This window comes from Macrobrachium rosenbergii, chromosome 15, assembly GCF_040412425.1.
Source record: "Macrobrachium rosenbergii isolate ZJJX-2024 chromosome 15, ASM4041242v1, whole genome shotgun sequence".
Lineage (NCBI taxonomy): Eukaryota > Metazoa > Arthropoda > Malacostraca > Decapoda > Palaemonidae > Macrobrachium > Macrobrachium rosenbergii.
Window position 1 is genome coordinate 31,989,151 of NC_089755.1, and position 16,778 is coordinate 32,005,928.

Sequence of the window (16,778 nt, forward strand, 5' to 3'; positions counted from 1 at the left end):
AAGTTGCATCATCATAACTTCAAATATGAGTCATGAGACCTCAGTTATCTCAATAGTCTTTTTTTATGCATTGTAATTTACCATTTCAAATTCTTACCTCCATCAACTAGGTTATGTCTTTGGTTTGGTTTATTTGCCCTATTGTATGTCTGTTTCACACAGCATTTGGAAAAAAGTTACTTTTGGCTTTTCACAAAACAAAACTTTATGAAATTATGCCTTGTGACTGACTATAAGTCATTAGATTTTAGGAGAGAATCGAAGTCAACTTTTGAGGAGAAAGACCTTTTTTGAGATAGATTGTTAGGAAATGGGAACAGAACATAAAATATATATTTCAGAAGCTATATTACATCCTGATCCCAAGAAGTCAAATGAAATGCTAATGGCTATTCTAACAAGGTATGTCCCTAGAAAAGTCATCAAATTTAGGATGAATGACCAGCCACGGTTTGATGATGCATGTATACGACCGTCCCATGACAAACAGGCAAATTTCAACGCATGGAGACAAAACCGTTCAAATGAAAATTACTCCATTTTTGTTGAGCCTTGCCGCGCTGCGAATAGAACTTACACAGCCGAGAGAATTTACAATAATTCCTTGAAGAGGAAACTTGAAGGAATTACTAAGCCTCATTTGTGGTGGACCAATTTAGCATCATCTATCTTTAGGTCAGGCTCGTCTTCCATTCCACCGCTAACAGATGATGGTAGATTGGTTACTGGCCCTAGGGAAAAGGCTGAACTACCTCATCAAACTTTTGAAACTAACCAATCAGCTGAGGATGTCCCTCTCCCTGACTCTTGTCATCCTGAACCTATTCTTACAAAATTTTCATTTCGCTCTAGGGATGTTAAGAAAATTCTGGGTAATCTTGATGGCTGGGGTGGAGAAGATCCTGATGGTTTCTTCCCTTTGTTTTTTAAAAAAAGTTTCTAGGGTGCTGTCTCCCAAGATTAGTAGATTCTATATAGTAGATTTTATGTAGATGTAGTATCTTTGCGGATGATCGCATGCTTAGTAATACAGTGCCTGTTCCAAAGAGTGGCATATCTCCAGACTGCAGTAACTACAGTAAACCCCCTGTATTCGTGTTCTCATGGTTCGCGGACTCACGCATTCGCAGGTTTCTCTGTGGAACATATCTAGCCATCATTCGCGGAAAATTCACCCATTCGCGGTATTTTTCACTGAGAAATATTCACTAATTACTGTATTTTCATATAATTTTCATGAATAAATGCACTTTTTGTGATAAAACTATTAAAATACTCAGGTATAAGCATTTTTTTTCTTGGTTTAAACAAAATGGGCAGTTCTAAGTGTTTTTAGAGGGTTTTAAGCATTCATGGATTTGACCTATTCGCGGGGTGTGGAATCCCCGGTTCAAAGGCCAATCTGTGCTCTCCAAAGTTGCTGAAAAACTTAGTTTTAAACCACTATATAAGTATGTAGAATCTAAAGGATTGTTAGGTGACAGCCAATATGCATACAGGAAGCAGTTAGGTACCTGAGATGCTCTTTTAGACTTAACATGCCATTTGCAAGGGAACTTTGATTAGGGTTTTGAGTGCTGAGTAATTCAAATAGATTTTAGTGCTGCTTTCGATTTAGTAAATCACAAGGCACTTATTTATAAACCTCAGATTCTTGGAGTGGACTGATATGTTTTAGGATTACTTCAAGATTTCCTTATAGGTAGGCAGCAGTGAGTTGCTGTTGATGGGGTCTGGAGTTCCACATGGTAGTGTTTTTGGCCCAGTGTTATTTTTAGTATATGCATGTGATATGGTTGCTGGAAAACAAGATTGTTCGGTATGCCAATGATGCAACACTTGTGGGTGTAGTAAAGGGAATGGTGAAGTTGGTGAGATATGGGGCTGAACTCCAGTAAAAACAAACACTATTGATTAGCAGATCTCGTACAGAGTTCCCACCCCATCCTCCCCTTCAGGTGGATGGAACTTTGCTGAATGAGCCTGAAGCTTTAACTATTCTAGATGTAACTTTTGACTCACATCTAACTTTTGAGAAACATCTATAATGAAAGTTTCAGCAAATGCCACACTTAAGTGATAAAATTGCTGCAACCTGTTTTAGATTGTTTGTACTTCCTTTACTAGAATGCTGTTCTCTGGTGTGGATGTTTCCTTCTGCCAGAGATTTATTTTTTCTGGTTAGAGTGGTTCGTGGTGGTAAGTTTCTGTTTCCTAACAGTAGCAGTTATGACTTGGACCGACAGATGGTCTCTTGTTTGTCACTTTTTCATAATTTGCATTTCAACAGAGATCTTTCACCATTCACAATTGATCCCTGATCCCATTTATCTGCCGAGAGCAACCAGACTTGCTGAACAGCAGCACCACTATGCAGTAAATGTGCCTTGCTGTGAAACTTCTTAGTTCCAGAGGTCTTTATTTCTCACACCGTTGGACTGTGGAACAACCTCCCAGAGGATGTTGTGCAATTGGAACTTTAGAAGTTCAAGCGGAGATGCAATGTATTACTACCCTAATGCTATTCTTGTATTTTACTACATTTTTATCTACTTATTAATTTATCAATTTATTTTTTCTTTTTTAATAAGTGGGATCTCTTCTTTCTTAATTCCTTTTACTTCCTCTTACTTCTTCCTAATGAACACCCATATTCTTTGGAAGCTTGAATTTCAAGTCAATGGCCCCTGTGGGCTTGTTCCATATGAAAGGTTTCATCTACTGAATAATAATGATAATCTGGCCAAAGGCCAAGCACTGGTTATCCAGTGCTGAAAATAATGTTGAAACAAACTGGTAGCTCAAGGACAAAAATAAGATGGAAGAAAGAGAATACAGTATAAATGGGGGTACAGTAAAGGAATGAAAGGTTTGCAGCCTTGGGCCGAAGGGTCGCTGCAAAGAACATTATGTAATGCCTACAGTATAACACTTGAAATGCACTGATGGCACAACCCCCAAAAGGGGGAAATAGATTGTTTAGCCTTGGCGGAGGGTTGCGGTCTCCTGCACAATTTCAGTTTGTCAAACTACAAACTTGCCCAGAGCTTCTGAAATAGAGCTCCTCTTGACAAAAAAAAAAATCTTGAAGGGGAAACAGTAACAGAGGAGATATTCCAAACTTTGGCAGGACTGGGAAAGGGAGTCTTTGACTTCACCAGTCTGGTGATTGTTCAATAAAGTCATTGACTTAAGTAATCAGAGTACTATTCAAGAAACTCATTGGCTCACATAATCTGACTGTTGGAAAAAACCAGAAATGTTCAAAAAATAGTCATTGAATCAAGCAGCCTAAGAGTGATCAAGATAGTCACTGGATCAGGCGAGCAGAGGAAAGTTAATCAAAATTGTTAAATCAAGCAAGTGTTCAGGGAACATTTATTGACTCCAACATTCTCAGAATTGTTCATTCTAGCAGAACAAATATAGGATGTAATGACCTTCGCGTGAACTGTAAACATTAAATGACTCTTTGTTAGTGCATTTTAGGTCACTTTTTGTAAGTGCAAAGGTCGATGAGACAGATAACCTAATGCTCCGTTTTGAGTTCATGAGAGACCTGGAGGAAGTAACAAAAACAGAAAAGATAGGTAGAAGGAGTTAAGGGTTAAACGAAGCAACCTTTAACCCTTAATGAAAGAAAAGTTATGATTCATGAAGAACAGGAGAAGGACAGGAATTCAAAAGCTTGGTAAAAGAAGGAATGAAACAGTCACTGAACCGTGCCATTGTAAGAGGATTACCGATTTCCATAGAGGAAATGTCAGGAAAGAATGGTGTTTTGGGTGCGGCAATTTCATTTATGAGACAAAACCTAATTTGGATATTTAGGAAGGAGCAGAGTTTCAGTGCATTTGAAAAAAATCATTGCATTTCTTGAGACTTAAAACAACTGTGATTTGATGCAATAATTCTGTGATGAAATGATCATTTAGGAATTTTATTTCTACCGCATTTGCTGATAGCAATCCATATTTATAAGATTCAAACAGCAAACTAGCTAGGTCATTAGCTAAAACTTGAGTGTTTCAGAAGCTGTAAGCAACTACATACTTATCTGATGTTGTCTGTATTATTTCTTTTGGAAAACAGAGGAAAAGAAAGCGTTAAAAACTTTGTTTAAGGTACCGACTCTACTCCAGCATTACGGTACATTTATGTACCGTGCCTCACATATTGTTTTATCACTTGAGGTGTTTTTCACCAGACTACTACTTCCCTGCTTTTAGCACAGTTTCTCTCTTGTTCCCCTTTTCAGAAGTTTGTTCTGCATAAGCGTGCTTAGCTAGCTGTTGACAATTTTTCTGAAGAATGCATGGCCAACAGAATTGAACCATAACACCAAATGCTCCTACAGGAAGGCACCAAAAATAAGACCATAAAATGCAATAGGTCTTCCAGAGAGGAGGAAAATGACAGTGCAGAACCAAATCTCAACTTCAAATATTCCTGTAACTGGAACACAAAAATCAGCTAGCACGACATTAAATGAAGGACAGTTAGTTTACTGTACTGCCAACAAACTTGAGCAAAAGCCTTTCTGATGACAGAATAACAACAACGTCCATAAAGCGACAGATATTCATTAGGTTGACACTCAGCCTCTAACTTTTCCTAGATTCCCAGACATCTGGAAACCCGCTTGTCCAGTGACATAACATAAAGAGGAACAAGACGACAACATGGAAGTGCTATTCAGAATTTCCTACAGGGTTGCAAAGTTCAAAACGGCATTACTGACTGTGATCCGCTCAGTACGATCACCTTTCAACTAACAGACTTGAAATGTACCCACTATATCAAAGTGTCTGTCTGCACATATGGTTACTACAGTAAACATACACTCTAAAAGAAAATTAAACAGAAATGAGATTCAATTACTGCTGCAAAAGAAAGCTACACAGTATTTTCAAACCATCATACAAAAATAACCTTTAATATTGAATGTGAAATCTACTTAAATTATATTTTTTACAACACATTACATGTCTTAATAATATTTTACGTTGAATTTTGATCTTATCATCACTGAACTGTGTTTAATCATTCAACTTTTTCCATAAATAACCTGTTTAGATTAATAAAAATATTCAACCAGATTTCATCGAAGTCAGATGATAAACAGTAATTACAATCTTGCTTATTAATTATAAGGAGACTGCACAATTTTTATATTCCTTAACGAAATAGAAATTGTTTAAAATAATTATAAGCATTAAATAATACATGACAAATCCAATTTTTTCACAATGAATATACCAAGTAATGAGCAACTGTTGAAGATCAAATACAATCATTTTTATATTTGCTTAAACAATAGAATATAAATGCCACACATAAAACTGGGAAATATTCATAAAGAAAATCACATACTAAAGTAACTGGATCAAAATAATCCTGTGGGTTGAGAGTAACTGACAAATGATTTTGAAAAGAGCACCATTTTTGTTAAAATCGTTACAAAAAGTGATCTTGAGTTGTACCAATTAAACCTGCTTGTAAGAGGATATAGTGACCACTTGGTTCACCTACGCTGAATCCCTTCTAGTACATTTAACTTTTTACACAGCAATACAAAACATAGAGTTTTCATACTCCGGAACAGTCACTGAAATGAATGTTTGGAAAGAACAGGTAGAAAGACTTGGGCGAGAGAAACGCTAAGGGAAAGGATCTGAGAAACTCGTATGACGTCACCAAGGAAAGGGAAGAGGGAAAGCAAGAGAGAGGGGGGGGAGGGGAAGGAGGAGGTGCAGGACAGAAAACAAGAGCCTGGGGCCCATACCTTCTTCCTCTAGATCATCTCCTCTTTCTTCTTTTTCCTCCTTCAGGTGGGTGGCCATTCCACTGCACCTTCCCCACGCAACCGAAGGGGTGTGCCAGTAGGCAAAGAAATTTGAATCTTTCCAGTAACTGTTGGGAAAAAGCATTTCGATTAAGACTTTAATATAGGACCAAAATATGGGACTACAAGCAAGCAATGCCAGAACATTAACACCTGACCATGAACTAAAATGAAATTTGCAGGCTCTCACTTACAGACACTTATAATTTGAGAGAACTGAATGAACTTTGCTTACTGAAACTTTCCTCTGATATTATCTATGCAGAACTGATCTAAAGATGAATAATTTTCTATGTTTTTCCACTTAAAGTTTCTTATTTCTAAATCTCGAATTTAGATGGTCAAAGGGATTAAAGCCAGAATTTCGTCTATGAAAACCTATGAGAACTTATAAAGAAGTGCACCACTAAGCTATCCTGTACTTTAAAAATTCTTTGCGCAACAGAACCATATTGGTTCCCTAACCTAAGGTCGAATGTTCACTTGCAAGAAAATGTTTTATTCAAATACATATGGCCAATTTGAAAGTCGATGGATTTTATAGAGAGAGAGAGTTTTTATCGATATTTGTAATGTTCACTGTGATAGTTCTTTGTTGGCTAAAAGACCTTCAGTTTACTCTTTCTTCAGTAAGTGAAAGAAAAGGAAATTAGCTTATGGGTGATTTTACCCGGTAGATCACAAAGCACTGTAAAGTCAAGCTAAAAACTTCTTAAATATTTTGTAATTACTGCTTTATTTTATTTTTTGTCTTCCATTTCAAGGCTGAGAAGAGTTGAAAAGATTTATCACTTAGATGTATACCTGGTTCTCTCCATCAATTAGGATTGTCAGTAAGCACACTGGTAGCTGGACACCAACAGCTATCGTGTTCCAGGTGGTCACAACTACATATCATTCTTGTCAAGACTGTAAAAAAATATGTACTGGCATCCAAAAAGTATACCTTAGTTTAACCAGACCACTGAGTTAACAGCTCTCATAGGGCTGGCCCGAAGGATTAGACTTATTTTACGTGGCTAAGAACCAATTGGTTACCTAGCAACGGGACCTACAGCTGATTGTGGAATTCAAACCACATTATACCGAGAAATGAATTTCTATCGCAAAAATGTTTTAACTTGTTAAGGGAAGTCAAGATGCAGCTTATAAACTCTAGCTTGAAAAAAATCCTACCCCCCTACAGAAACCATAATTCCAAGAAATGAAAGGTAAAATTATATAGAAGGTGTGTCAACTATACTAGAAATAATCCCTTTGACCAAAGAAATATACTGGAGCACCAAAAGGCTTCCATCTATGCACTGTAAGTAAGCAAACCGGCACCTTAATCATCCTTAAAGAGATAGCTATAACAACAATATATCTGACTTCTGAGACATAGGAATTACCTATATGATAATTACTTCACTTGAAAATATCATCAGTCACTATCAAAAGCCCTAAACCAATTCAATTAACGCTTTGTAACATGCAAACTTGACAAAAACACCTACTGATTAAAATAAAATTTTGATTTATACAAAAAGAACCATTCCTTCCCACTTGGTCCCCTAAAGTAAACACATCAAGAAAAACTCTTAAGGAGACCACCTTCCTATTTGACAACTATGCATACCCAGCGCGAGAAGAACCCTAAAAGAGTTCAGAGGTCTGGTTAAACAAATCCTTTATAACTAACTAACAGCAAGAAAAAACTGACAGGAATAACTTATCATAGTTCATGAACTAGGTTTAAAAAATATGGAAGAAAATAGTTCACAAAATATCATTTGCTGCAATTTAAAATGAAAAGTATTTTATTGTGTGCAATTTCCTGTCAATACCGTCTGCTGTTACTAGCTTACCAATGAAATGATGAGGACACATGACAGTGTTAACCCCACAGTTAAACATCACCTAAACAAAGCAGGTTTTCTCCTATGAATTACCTGTTAGAGTCACTGGTCCCATGAGTCTCGCTTACATGCTAGGAAGGTTACCTAAGCTATGAGGCTGATGATTAAGTTTACAAAAAAGGAACTCGCCGCTTCTCCTATAGATTGGAAAATTTGGATTTCAAGCAAATGGGAAAGTATAGTTAAGAGGGCACTGATACACCTATAACAAAGATACAGTATAGGCTATCCTAGACAACCATTTAGAAGTAGGTCTGCTACCTTCATTTGTTTTGAACTCTGAGTCATAAATTTTTTAAACAACTCTATGAAACCAGTCCCATCATATCTTAACTTACATTATAGAATTTTTGATGTACTGTACATTTACGTCATACCCATAATAAGGTGATAGCTATAAGATTCCCTAAAAATCCCCTTATCTTCCAACAAGCCGTTTTAAAGTCTACACTATACCCACAAACAAAGGATGTCTAGAAATTCTAACCCTCATTACCAAATGTGTGGAACAGCGTGATGTTTACCCAACACTTACATACTTTCAATATTTTACCAAAAAAACAAATTATACCCTAATTGTGGTGATGATGGTGACGGAGGAGTCCAAAACTGGAAGCCAGAAAAGATGGTCAGCAGTTGAAGCTAAAGTATGTAAATATGTAGTTAGATGGATTTGCAGCCACTTTGTGGGAGCATAAACTGATATAGAGTGACTAGCCATCGTTAGATACTTGCACAGCCCTCAACCACAATCAAGAAAGGAGACGAAAAACAACTGTTTTACCCAATTCCAGGTCATCCAGAGCCAGTGGGAAGACTGTAGTCCCACAAAAATGTCTTTCACTACATAGATGTTACAGAATGAGGTTCCCCTAACGGAGAACTTTACCCTGTAGGTTACAAAATAGCAAAGACTCAGGGCAGCAATACATACATTTAAAAAGGAGGCAGTGGAGAAAGGACGCAGTGTTTTTAGAACTCATGTGAACAACAACAAAGAAAAAACAATAGTAGCAATTGTCAGAAATTTGAGCTAGATGGCAACAGAAAGAGATGGAGAGTTCATGAGCCTGACTACAGTAATCACAGATTCCTCCCCAGTGAGAATATTGTAGTGATGGATTTGAAAGTTTAGAGGAATCACTGTTAGGCTATTGGGTTATGGAGAGGATTATTGTGTGAGGCGAAGTTAAATTATGTTCAACAGTATGAAGACCAAAGGTGAGAACACTAAATAGAAAAGAAAGCAAGTCGCTATGGGGTGCACTCCTATCTAAGAAAACCAATACTTAAAAACTGACAACTGATTTTGGGAGCTTGGTATGATGGCAGTGGATCACATAATTGCTTGTAAAATGACAAAATGAGAGCATAAATAGTATATACAGTCCTTAAGCAGAGGACCCTCCAAAGTACAGGAGAGCCTGCACCTTTTCAAAGTTATTGTGTATTCTATCTTCATGGCCAAACTAAGAAAACAATCATCCTCTGCGAGTCAGTGCTTCAAGTAAGTATAGCCCACAAGACAGAATACTTCAAGTAAGTATAATGACCACTAGACAAATTGCCTGAAGTTACTAATGAGATTATATAACAGAATGCTTCAAGTAAGCAAAGAGATTACACGACAAAATGACCCAGCAAGTTAAAAGACCACAAAACTGAATTCTTTGAGAAAGTGAAAACACCTTAAGATATCACGCTGTAAGTAAATTATTACTAGGCAGGATGCTTCAAGTAAGTCAAACTTTACGTACTTAAAGCATCCTGTCCTGTAGTAGTTATACTTACTTGAAGCAAGTAAAACTACTGTACTACCAGACAGGATGCTTTCAGTAAGTAAAAAAAGGAACTGTAAATTAACCAGAATACCACCGAAGAATACTTCTACCCTCTCACAGGTCTGGCCAAACGGGTCCGTTCTTAAATGAGAAGCAAACTTTGGAGCAACACATACAGTAGTTTAAAAAAGGTTGGACAGCTAGGTAAGAAAATCCAAAAGGGAAGAATGAAAAGAAAAATGCAGAAAACAGAACTATGAAAAACTCGTAGCAATGCTTACAGTCATGAAGTCAACCTTTTAGAAAAATTTCGTAAAGATGAACAACTTTTTTGAGTAAATTTACTACCAAACAGAATAATGCACAAACAAACCAACAAACTAAACCAAAAGCATAATCTCTTAATTGTAGGTAACAGACAGAGAGGTCATGATGTCAACTAAGGGGACAAAATGTAACCGGAATAGACATCAGCAAGTTAGTGCTGTTTCCTCTAGGAGGTCATTCACTCCCTTCATGTACATATCCAATGCAGTTATACACCTCTAATAACACAGATAGATCCAAAATACAGTTCTCTACTTCGGTCTTGTTTCCGCACAGCATCAGGAATAAAGACATATCTAACCTTATTGTTTTCATGAACCAATGAAATCTGTTTTCCTAAAAGTGCAAGCTACAGCCCTACATTGGATTACCAGTGACCTTATTAACAATCTCAAAAACTTTTTTAGTTTAATCTATGACAGATTTAGGTCGACACTAGCAGACTGTCACAATGAAATGTCCCTGCAACAGGACATCTTAATAAAGAAATAAAGAAAAAATCTCAACTATTGTAGGCAATACTTACAAACTAATTTCATAAAAATTTTGAACTCTCTCTTGAAACTAAACTGAACTAGATATCAATTGGAAAAACTAAATGACAATAAATCAATACAAAAATGGAAAAATAAGGAAGCAAATTATGATTATACATAGACGAAAGCTACATAACACTATGATCTGGCAATAAATGCAAAAATGTGATGGACGAAAAAAGTCTATGAGCTATTTTATAGTGATACTAATTTTGCACTCCAAACAACCCCCAGTTTTATGAAAAGCCTGCCAGTAATGACAGACCAGTTAACAGAGGTGGGAGAGAGTTTAGGCTGTGTTAACGTGCTTTGTTCACAGGTTTTTTCAGCCTTCATGCCAATAATGTATTTTAAATTGGTCACTTGAGAATCACCCAAGATCTTAAACTCAGTTCTATAGTGCGTTACACTATTCACAGCATGATAAATATTATCTTGAATGACATCAGCATAGTCATTAACTTTTAATGTCAAGAGTTCTTTTAACTGAGCCAGATGCGAAGAAAGTTTCCAACAACGTCCTTTTTTTCATGATCTTGCATGAACTGTTTCTAATTTCTTCTCAGCACATGTCCAAACCATCCCAGTATTAGAGAGCAGTCTATTTTCCATTTGTTGAACACTGCACCACTCTACAATTTCCTCATATTTGATATTACAGTATATAAACTCGCCAGTTCACTCCAATTATGAATCTTAGCATTTTTTTTAATCACACTTCTTTAAATCACTTCTGTTTCTTCTTTTTTTTTTTTGTCAGCTCCCATGTCCACTCTTCATAAAGTAGCACAGGCTCTATACGAGTACACGTAACATAAATTCTTTTGCTGCTAACAACCAGATTGTTGCTGCTCTCTTTTCTCTTACTGCCGTCTCGAACTGGCCTTCCCACCTTTGCTGTTCTTGTGTTTCAGGCATCATTTCACAATTTTTCTGTTGTTGTGTGTTTCTGGCACCACAGCCCAAGTCTGCTGTTCTTGCATTTCATGCATCATTGCCCAAGTTTGCTGTTGTTGGGTGTTTCTGGCATCATTTCCCAAGTTTGCTGTTCTTGTGTATTTCAGGCATCATTTACCAATTTTGTTGTTCTTATGTGTTTCAGGCATCACTGCCCAAGTTTGCTGTTCTTGTGTGTCTTAAGCATCACTTCCCAAGTTTGCTGTTCTGTGTGTTTCAGGCATTACTTCCTATGTTTGCTGTTCTTGTGTGTTTCAGGCATCACCGCTCAAGTCTGCTGCTATTATGCGTTTCAGGCATCACTGCCCAAGTTTGCTGTTATTGGGTGTTCCAGGCATCATTTCCCAAGTTTGCTGTTCTTGTGTGTTTCGGGCATCACTTCCCAAGTTTGCTGTTGTGTGTTTCAGGCATCACTTCCCAAGTTTGCTGTTTTTGTGTGTTTCAGGCATCGCTTCCCAAGTTTGCTGTTCTTATGTGTTTCAGGCATCACTTCCCAAGTTTGCTGTTCTTGTGTGTTTCAAGCATCACTTCCCAAGTTTGCTGTTCCTGTGTATTTCAGGCATCACTTCCCACGTTTGCTGGTCTTGTGCATTTCAGGCATCACTTCCCAAATTTGCTGTTCTTATGTGTTTCAGGCATCACTTCCCAAGTTTGCTGTTCTTGTGTGTTTCAGGGATCACTTCCCAAATTTGCTGTTCTTGTCTGTTTCATTCATCATTTCCCAAGTTTGCTGTTCTTATGTGTTTCAGGCATCACTTCCCAAGTTTGCTGTTCTTGTGTGTTTCAAGCATCACTTCCCAAGTTTGCTGTTCTTATGTGTTTCAGGCATTGCTTCCCAAGTCTGCTGTTCTTGTGTGTTTCAGGCATCACTTCCCAGGTTTGCTGTTCTTATGTGTTTCAGGTATCACTTCCCAAGTTTGCTGTTCTTCTGTACTTCAGGCATCACTTCCCAAGTTTGCGGTTGCGTTGTTGCATGTTTCAGGCATCAAAAGTATCTTCCTTGATTTACCTTTCGTAATCATGAGCAGTCCTAGTGACACCATCGGTAGCATGCTGAATTGCCACTATATATTTCCCATAGTATCTACATAACTAATTTCCCAACTTTTCTTTCTCCTTTGCTTAATTTTTAGTTGCCATAAGTTTACCTATACTTACACTGATTTTCAATCATCTCTTCATTCCACACTATCAGGATTCAAACATTCTACAACCACTCCCTCTTGTTCTACTTTTAACACTATACAATCTGTACTACTTTGCAGCTTATTTCATTACAGTATTATGATGAACAGTAGAGGGCTCAGCATTGATCCCTAATGGACAAAATTTATTCAAGACTGATCCTAAACAAGTAGTATATATGAAGACCATACCAAGGGTCTGAGATGGTTAGGTAGATTCTCTTAAATCTTTGGGTTATACTAGCATTTCTGATATCCCTGATTTCTAATAGCTGATCTGAAATCTGTTTCCATTAAATGCTCAGAAATCCTCAGTCCTCTTTCATCGTTTACCTAAAATCCTTAGGCTTCCAATGGCATTCTGAAATCTTTCTTCTTCTGCTGGCTTTTTAAAAATTTTGGCTTTCTGTTAGCTGTTAGGCAATTCTTGCCTTCTTCTGGCTGTTCTGAAATCCTTAGACTTTTGTTAACTATTTGGAAATCCTTGACTTTCTGCAAGCTGTTCTTAAATCCTTAGTCTTCGAGTTGCACTTCTCAAATACCTGTGTTTCTGACTTTCACTGAAATCCTGGAACTTCTGATACCTGATATGAAATTCTTGAACCTCTTGCTGTTCTGAATGCTTGGACTTCAGCTAGCTGCTTTGAAATTCTTGGATTCTTGTTGGCTGTCCTGAAAGCATCTCACTTCCACTGGCTTTCCTGAAACCCTCAAGCTTCCATAAGTTGTTCTGAAAAACTTTGCCTTTTTCAGGTGTTCCAAATTCTGTGGGCTTCTGCTACCTGTTCTGAAATCCTTGGTTTTCTTCCAGCTGTTCTGGATGCCCTGGGCTACTCTAAAATTCTCTGAAATCCTTGCTTTCCATCAGCTGTTCTGAAATCCCTGGGTTTCTGATAGCTGGTCTGAAATCCTTGGGTTTCCTTTACCTTTTCTGAAATCCTTGAGTTTCTAGCAGGAGCTTTTCTGACATCCTTTGGTTTCAAAGTTGTTCTGAAATTCTTAGGATATTATTAGATGTTCTAAAATTATTTGGCTTTTGCTAGTTGTTCTGAAATCCTTGGGTGTCTACTAGTTTTTCTGTCATCATTTGGCTTCCAGTAGCTTTTCTGAAATCCCTTTCCTAATAGCTACTTTCAGATTCTTCTGTCTCTGTCAGCTGTTCTTCAATCCATGGATGTTTATAGCTGTTCTGAAATCACTGAGCTTTTTTGCTAGCTGTTCTGAAATCCTTTAGCTTCTGTTGTCAATTCCTAAATTCTTGGACTTCTGTTAACTGTCCTGAAATTCTTGGGCTTCTGCTAGTTGTTGTGAAGTCTTTGGGTTACTTCTGGATTCTTCTGCTGGATTCTGAAGTTCTTTAGCTTTTGTTAGTTGTTCTGAGATCCATGGTCTTATGCTAGTTGTTCTGAAATCCATGGTCTTCTGTTCCTTGTCCTGAAATACTTGATCTTTTTGCTGGTTGTTCTGAAGTCCTTGTGTATCTGTTGCATGTTCTGAAATCCATGCCTTTGTGCCATCAGTTCCGAAATTAATGTATTTCTGCTAGCTATTTTGAAGCCCTTGTGTTTTTGCCTGTTTTCCTTAAATTCTTGTACTTCTGGTTTCACTTCTAAAATTCTTGAACTTTTGGTAGTTGTTCTGAAATCTTTGGGCAAATGCCAGGTGTTCAAAAATACTGTATATGGGCTTCTACAAGTGGTTCAGAAATCCATGATTTCTGGCTAGCTTTTCTGATATCTTTGTGCTTCTACTAGCTGTTCTAATGGCCTCTGGCTCTTGCTAGCTATTCTATAGCCTTAGACTCTTGCTAGCTATTCTGAAACCCTGTAGCTTTTGCTAGCTGTTATAAAATTCTTTGACTTTAGTCAGCCATTCTGAAATACATGGGATTCAGTTAGATTGTCTGGAATCCTTGTGTTTCTGGTATTAATATGAAATCATTGTGCATCTGCTAGCTCTTCTGAAAGTCTTGGACTTCTGCTAGCTGTTATGAAATCGCTAGCTGTTCAGATATCCTAGGGATCCTGCTTGCTGTTCTGAAATTCTTTGGCTTCTTCTAGGTGCTGTGAAATACTTGGACTTCTGCTAGCTGTTCTGAAAGCTTTGTGCTTTTGCTAGTGTTCTGAAACCCTTGGGCTTCTCGTAGCTACCCTTAAATCACTGCAAACTTTGCTAACTGTTCTGAAATCTTGGGGATCCTGCTAATTATTCTGAAAGCCCTGGGAAGTTTCTGGCTGAGCCTGCTACCGAAGAGCCTCATAAATTATTTCCTGTAATGATAAAATAAGTTGGTCAGTTTACACCAGTTTATGAAATAACATTTATGTCATAAGAATGGATAAGTAATAGAATAAATTTGTACCAAATAAAATATAAAATGCAAATTACTAAAACACAAATAAATTTTGCCATAACAAGTACAAAATTTAACTCGTGGTAAGCTCTCTTTCTCAGTCTTAGTTAACAATCTCTCTCTTCTGTCTTAGTCTCTCAATCTCTCTCTCTCTCTCTCTCCAGATAGTAAAAGTGAAGTCAGACTTACAGCCTGTTACACAAACTTTTGTCATTAAATTTTGAGTTAGTACCTTACAATCAAAAACTTTTGCCTCATCAGTTTAACCAATAATATTAATGTACAAAGTCAAAACAGCATAGCATTAAAGAAAGTCAAAAAATTGTAAATCTGTTTGTGTGATATCAGAAAGTCTATATCATCTCTCTAACCCTCTCTCTCTCTCTCTCTCTCTCTCTCTCTGATGAACAAATTTTTGAAACAATTTTTCCTATATTTCACAGATGGAAATAATACAGTTACATTACAAATGCCTTCATCTCAAGGACTTTCTGCATGTCTGGCTAACTTCAGATTTCAAATTATTATACCAGAAGTGATAGACTAGCAAGTAAGGCAGGCAAAACTGATTTCCTATGCTCTGTTTTTGCTTGGATCATATATAGACAGAGAAAAAAGTTAATCAGGTGGGAGTCAATCACTTTTAAATAGTAAAACAAAACTCCATGTAGAGTGCCATTTCATATTCAGGGAACCAATGCATACAAGTTCTTATATCCATACTGTAGAAGTACCTAGCCCAGACCATAAAAAATGATTGATATTGGCGAAAAGCAAGACTCATACTTGATGCAGCCAATAATAGAATAAACTGACTTCAAAAGATGTCATGGAAGTTTGAACTGGGGCAAGGTATAAGTTAAAACTGGATTTTAAGCTATAAACCGCCAAGCGTGTTAAGGTCTGATTATTGTTCGAGACCCTAAGAATGTGTAGGGTGTTTAACAAGGAAAACCATTGCTGTGCTGTATTAGGAGTCTCCTTATCTGATAAAGCAAAATAAAGAAAGGCATTGGAGGTCTTAAGCTATCCATTGGAAAACATACTGAAAATGGTGTCTGGCTTGAGAGAGAGGTCTCAAAAAAGTGGAAAAGCCATGATGAGAGGAAGGTAAAGAAGGTATATTTTTGTTCTCCTGCAGTAAATACTGATCCAGGAAATATCAGACCATGAAAAGGCCAAAGCACAAATGTGTCACAAAACATTCTCTAATTCCGAACATAGCAAGCGGCATTCAAGACAGTAGTGTTTAGGATTATTTTTACAGCTGTAATAGTGGGGCAGATAACGAAAAAAATTGAGCACTTTGGGGTAGAAGTGTAAAACTTTGCATAAGTTTACTTTAACCCCCAATGAACATTTCTGGATATGGACCCCAATTAGTAGTGCCTTCTGATGGCTACTACAGGATGTCATCTTTTATCACTTGTTTATCCATATTTTCATGCAAACTGCACTTTTGGGCTGCCTTTCAGCACTCAAATACATTCTGACCTGTCAAGTAATGGGTTTTCATATCCTCTCAAGTGATCAAAAATAGTTCCAAGTAAAAATATATCTCAGGGCAGCCATTTTCAAAATGGCCACCAGAAGATCAAATTCATCTACGAGGCATAAAAATGATAAAACCTTGGTCTTAGTGTTTAAACATATGTTTTTGGCTATGAGAAATAATCCAAACCTAAAATAGTTTGCCTGTGGTGAGTCAGACATCTTGTAATTCAAAATTGTTGCCAAAATTTCTGGATATTTAGTGGCAACTTTGTTCTTGGTCGCCAAATTGTAAATATTTTGCTGCAGCTTTGCTTTTGGTAGATAAATTAATTTATCTGAGGGTGGTTGCACTCATAAACATCAGGGTCAGACATTAATGCATGCCAGACTGCCTAAGGCAGGC

The 16,778-nt window shown here is 37.2% G+C and overlaps 1 long non-coding RNA gene across 1 annotated transcript in view; it reads right to left on the reverse strand.

Moving 5' to 3' along the window:
• Window positions 1-12,248: 12,248 nt before the first annotated feature.
• LOC136846508 (uncharacterized) overlaps window positions 12,249-16,778 on the reverse strand; it is a 33,426-nt gene continuing 28,896 nt past the window's right edge. The window contains exon 5 of the long non-coding RNA XR_010855422.1: window positions 12,249-14,798. This is a non-coding gene — a long non-coding RNA (uncharacterized lncRNA). The remainder of the gene's footprint in view (window positions 14,799-16,778) is intronic.